This window comes from Acomys russatus, chromosome 31 (genome assembly GCF_903995435.1).
Source record: "Acomys russatus chromosome 31, mAcoRus1.1, whole genome shotgun sequence".
Taxonomy (NCBI): Eukaryota; Metazoa; Chordata; class Mammalia; order Rodentia; family Muridae; genus Acomys; species Acomys russatus.
In genome coordinates this window covers 42381447-42387759 of record NC_067167.1, presented here as the reverse complement: position 1 = coordinate 42387759, position 6313 = coordinate 42381447, and the positions used below count along the sequence as shown (strand labels likewise).

General features: G+C 39.4%; 1 non-coding gene across 1 annotated transcript; it reads left to right on the top strand.

Annotated features, from left to right (window-relative positions):
• The first annotated feature begins 250 nt into the window (after nucleotides 1–250).
• Nucleotides 251–394, top strand: LOC127183833 (small nucleolar RNA SNORA48). The gene has a single exon (XR_007830082.1). It is a non-coding gene; the product is annotated as a small nucleolar RNA SNORA48 (small nucleolar RNA).
• The last annotated feature ends 5919 nt before the right edge of the window (nucleotides 395–6313 follow it).

Here is a 6313-nt window from a genome sequence, read left to right as displayed (position 1 = left end):
GAGGTATTTAGGTAACACGTTTAATTGTATGTAAGTTCATGAAGATGATAAATCACTTCTGCCAACTTTTAAGTATATTAATACTTTTCTTATTCCATGCTGTTATAAATAATAATTTGAAAGAAATATGAGTATTCTTCATTCCTAGCATTATTGTGCACTGTACATGTTAGAAAGGACACTTTTAATATTCACAGTCTGTGGGATTAATCTTCTTTTAATTATTACACTCAGAATAAAAATAATATCCTGTTCTTGGCAATGGGTAAAGAGACACCTTGCTGATGGTGTTGTTCTTGTTTTAGTCAGGGGCAGAGTAGTTAACAGTTCTTTGTTCATCTCAGCTTCATACCCAGCTTGGTAGCTAAACATGTTTTATGCTTAGGACACATAAAAATCAAATCAAATTAAATCCAAGCAGCACAGCTAGAGAGGAGGAAGACAGAGTCCAGTGGCCTGCCATGACACATGGCATTAGGAGGGGAAGATGTCCCCATATCTGCCCTTCACCATAGATAAAGAGACCTTATTACCACCACACAAGCAAGAGGAGGAGGAGACAGACCTACAGACCACAATGAGATCCACAGACCTGCCCTCTAGTGGACATCATAGACAGGATGTAGCCACCCTCTTGCTGACCAACCATGAACCACACAGCACAGACAGAGCATGTCACCCAGGAACCTGCCAAATGTATGGCCAACCTGCAGTGAATGCTTTCACAATGTGTAAGTATGTGGTAGACAGATGGGAGAAAAAGAGAAGTGGAGAAACGTACCCTGTTTTGGATGGCCAGCCCTGTCACATGGGTCTATATTGAGTCACAGTCCAAGCTGCCTCTGAGGGCCATGTCTGGGGTCATGGCCAAGGGGCTGTGAAGAACTAACTCTGTACCCCACTGGTTGGAGCACTCTGAAGAGCTGGCCCCATCTTGCATTCGTGGCAGCACTCTGAAGTGTTGACCCTGTGCCTTTCCTAGACAGCATAATGGAGCTGGCCCTGGTGGCAGGGATGTGGGTGAGCTGCCCCAGCCTAAGAGTGTAGGAGAGCTGGCCCCATCACTTATCTGCTGTGAGATAGCCTGGGCATGGTGATGATGCCCCAACTCCCACCCCTCACCACCTGTGGCAGTGTGGAGAGCAAACCCTGTACTCTGCCTGGGCAGCAGGGTAGAGCTCACCCTGGTGGAGAGGACACAGATAAGCCAGCCCCAAGGGCTCAAGCAAAGAGAGAGCTGTCCCTGCCACTCTTCTACTGTGAGGTAGGAGGGGTAAAGGATTGATGCCCCATTCTATGTGTGGTAGTCAGAAGAGTTGCACCTGAGAGTATGAGAGAGGGAGACAGCCTGCTCTCTCACTCTCTGTAGTACTTGAGAGGGTGGGCCCTGTACCTTTCCTGGGCAATACAGTAGAGCTGCCCCTAACGGAGAAGGCACAAGTGAACTGGCTCTGATAGAGAGAAAGCAGGAGAACTATCACAGCCCCTTGCAGGCTGCAGCACTTGGGAAAATGTGCCCAAGCCTTGGCTAAGCAGCACAGTATAGCTGGCTCTGGAGGTGTGGGTGCTGGTGAACTGTCCCTGAGGATGTGAGAGCAAGAGAGCTGACCCCACCTCCTGCCCATGGTGGTACACATAAGGGAAAGCCTTTGTGCTGAGGAACTCAGCTACCTCCAAGACCCAGACCAACAGGGCTGAGTTGGCCCATCCCAAACTCTGTATTGTCTACATATTGTTGGGAACCATGAAAGGGCCAGTCTCGTTGACCCAAAGCTTCAGGACCTCCATTACACAGGGCAACAACAGGATAGCCAGTGAGGATCCAATATTGATGGTGTCACAGAAGCCAGACACCTTGAATCAGACCAGTGATTCATTGCAGTGGACATTTGAAAGTGAAGATATGTGGATGGAGATATACACTCTCTGACATAATGTGATATACTACAGCTTCAATAATGAAACATTTTTATATGCTTTGTTGTTTGTTTGTTTGGTGTGTGCGTGTTTATTATTTTGGGGGGAAAGTTGCAAGAGCGAAGGACAGCTATGACAAGACAAGGGAATGAGCAGGACTTGAGTGTATGATGCGAAACTCATATAGAATCAACAAAAATTAAAAACATAAAACAGAGATAGAAATTATTAATATAAGATTGAAAATTTAAAATAAAAAAGAGAGACTACAGCTGGTAGTAGTGATGTATACTTTGAATCACAGCATTTGAGAATCAGAGGCACACAGATCCCTGAATTTGAGGGCAGCCAGGTCTACACAGAAAAAAATATGTCTCAGAAAAGAGAGACAGAGAGATTGCAGCTCTCACCAGAATAGCCTACCAAACCATTCCTCAGAGAAAGTCTTACCTCCCTAAGGTACACATGCTTAAAACTATTTCAGAGTTTGTGACCTCCTTCCCAGAATCTCTCCTTGACCTATAACAACAACAACAAAAAATATTCACTCTGTCCACTGCCACAGATAGCATCCAGCTAAGCCACAGAGTCTTGACCACTACCAGCTTTCAAGTATCACAGAATCAGTCATGAGACTGAACCAGGGAGGCTATATTCAATAAAGTCATCCATCCCTTTGCTGCCCTACCATGTTCCTTGTGGCTATGGGTGCTCCAGTAAGCACCTTATGGAGGAAGAAATCCACTCAGGCCCACTGTCTGCAGGAAATTAACTTGTTTATGTCACTTTATTGAGATCCCGTGGGGGTGGTTAAGGAGTAGTCTAACCTAGCCTGGGTTAGAACTTCCTAACCTCCTGCTTCAGACTCCTGAGCGCTGAGTTACCAGGATGTACCACCGTACTGGGATGACGCCAGAAGTCTGTATAATTTTTTTAAATCATCAGTTAAGAGGGCTGGTGGTGGTGGTTTTGTTACTACCCAGTCTTTCTTCTGTACTAAACTTTTCTTTTACAAAATAAAAGCAAACAAAACAAATATCTTGGTGAATTGGCAGAACAAAATTCAGAAAAAAAAATCATGACATTTGATAACACAATAGTCAATTTTCAGATTTCTGCTTTTTTATGTGTAGCAAATTGTAATTATGAGGATTTTACCTGAAGTCATGATACTATTTAGTATAGAAGCAATAATTTAAATAAAATTTGTAATTTCCTATTTATAGTTCAAGACTTTTCACCAAAGCATCATTCCTGCTTTGGTCAGCAATAGCCAGATGTTGGCTTAATAACAGATAGGAAAGACAAACAATTCATGAGTGAAACTGAGACAGTGATAGCTCATTCTATCAACCAAATGAAATGAGCTGGAGTGAACTGCATGTTAGCATTGTGTGAAAAGGGAATATGTATTTAATTCAGACATGGTCTTTGAAATACTTGTTAATGCATTAACTGACTTATTTCTTAATGCTGTGCTGATTTATTTAAATTAACGGTATTCTTTTAGCACTATAATGGGAGGAGTTAAGCGATGCAATGATAAAATGAGCACATCATGGTATTACTACAGTCAATTATAAAACTAGGAAGAAACTACTTGTGTTTTAATTAAAGAAAAAAATGGTCCCTGAAAGAACCACAGTCTAGTTTAAAAAAATTCAAAACCAGACACAACAAACCTCCTTGCATATCGTTTCTCATGGTAGTCTAAGGGACTGCAGACTATTGATGCCATCCTTAGTTGCCTCTCAGAGTAAGCCCCTATAGATGAAGACACCACACATTTTGAATATGAGATTCAGGTTATTGAGTTGACTAATCTTAAACCCTCATGTAGTTTAGCTTCCACGACTTCAGTTAATACTCTTCAGGCTGCTAAGCGAGGAAAGCAATAAACAGCACCACCAAACTGCATCATCTATGAACCACACAATGGCTGGAATAGCAATATATCTGTAAATATACAATTAGTGGGACTCACATATTAGTAGGTGACTAAAGAACTGTCTAAATGGACTTAACTTCCACTAAATAGGAAGAGAACCATATGTGGTATTGTAAGCATTGCCCACTTTCAGGAGCTAGTGAGGTCATGGAACTTAGAGTATAATCTATGACTGCTGCTTTGTTAGACAAGTATAATTGTAATCACAGTTTAAAGCTTTACCAAAAACAAAACAAACACAGCAAAACCTTCTTTAAAAACCAAGTGATGAACATTATAGAAAATCACAACTTGACACATGCGAAGATCAACGGACTGTTTGGAGCTCAGCCCCAATGGATATAGCTACATTAAAAATCTCACACCTGTATACAGCTCAGGTTACATCATGTAAGAAAATGTGGGAAGATTGTAAGAGCCAGGATACTAAGGCATCTGCTGAGAAACACTCTCCCCTATGGATACATAAATAAGACTGGAACAATGGCAATATCAATGGATATGTTAACATGGAAGGCAGAACATTTTATAGGCTCCCATCTCTAGACAAACTTGTAGGCAACTATTAACTGCCGAGAGAGCTAGAATTGGCCTCTCCTACATTTGATCTCCCTTATTGGTTATCCAATACACAGTGGTCTGCCTTGACACAATATTATAAACACAAAAACAAAACTGGACCTCATCCTATTGTATTTATGTCTTTGTGTACACACGCACTATATATATATTGAGTATATGCATATTTCCAATTTATATATATTTATATTTACATACATAGAACAATTTTTTTTTTTAAAGGAGACTATCAAATTGGGAGTAGAAGGAGCCAGGGGAGGACTGGAGACAGGGTGCCAGTGGTAGTCTTAGAGAGAAAGTGGAAGGAGAAATGGATGTATGAAAATATTTTATTTAAAATATATTAAAAGAGAATACTAAAAAAATAAAAATTAGCTAAAACAAACATTTTTTTTTTTTTTTTTATTTTTTTTTTATTTTTTATTTTTTTATTTATTTATTTTTATTAATTTATTCTTGTTACATCTCAATGTTTATCCCATCCCTTGTATCCTCCCATTCCTCCCCCCCCATTTTCCCATTATTCCCCTCCCCTATGACTGTTCCTGAGGGGGATTACGTCCCCCTATATATTCTCATTTTAAAACAGGAAACTGACATTGGATGGCTTTAGTTCCTATCAATAATCCACAATCTGGTATTAGAAAAAATGATGGATTAAACATTGGTTAGGCTGAGCTAAAATAAATGTGAAGAGAATCCTGACTACTAAATGCCACTGTTATCTGACATGGTGGAGAACTGTGTTTACCAAAGGAAGCTCATAAACTCATATGTGAATCACAATGTGTGATGTTCCCTCTAACCTTCTATATATAAGCTCTATCTTTCTCTCCTTCCTGCTTATTGTTCTAAATGTGTGAGCTGTGTGGATGACATGAAGGATGTCATTGCAGGTTGCCTCTTTGTGGGGTTCAGCCTATGAAGAGCAATGAACATGTCAGGGAGAGAAAGAATATGGAGTTCTAGATCTTCATTTCTTCAAATGTTGAATGAAGCAATATAGTATATGCCTCCACATGAGGGGAAACAGTTTTGGCTAGACACAGCTATTACAAACTGGAGGTTCCATTAACTACTTTTCCCCCATTCATCTAAAGCTAAAAGATTCATTGTTGTTGTTACAGTTTTATTTCTTGTAGATACACTCCACATTTTCAATGCTAAGCAAATAGTTATCTGATTAAAATCTCTCAAAAATATGAATGCATTCATATGATAGCCTGAGCCCTAACTAGCAATGGAAGAAAAAGGAATGTACTGTCCTAGACTCCTAGATGGTCTTTACATATTTCAAATATAAGAATCATGCTTGCTTATTCTTTTGATTTGCTATAAGTAGGAAAAGTTGCTGTTTGTCAACTAGATAATCTCATCATAATTTTCTCTCCGTCATTTTCTTTGGTAGAGCCCCAAATTCTTATAAATTAGAGTGAAAGATCATGACTATCGTCTCAAATAAACTGTACATTTTGAACATAAATATTTTTAAATTTTATTCTTAAATGATTTGGTCATTTAAATGCTTATCTGCAGTAGCATGAGTCCCTTTCTCTCCTAAGAAGCCCTGGAAGCAGTGTATGCAGGATAACCACAGCACTGTGCACCCTGCTCTTCACTACTATCTCACTGTGCATGTGATGGTCAATTTCAGTTGGAGCTTTTGGAATTAAACTCCATAACGTGTTATTATGTATTTTAATTATATATTTTATAAGATTTGTTCTATATATACTTTTACATATTTTAACTGATAATTTTTTTTCATAAATACTAGGCCCCAGTGTTAGGTTTTTGTCTACCAAAAAAAACACGATTCATTTTACAGAAAACCTCAAGTAGATAAAGTTTCAGGAAGATAGTACTTTA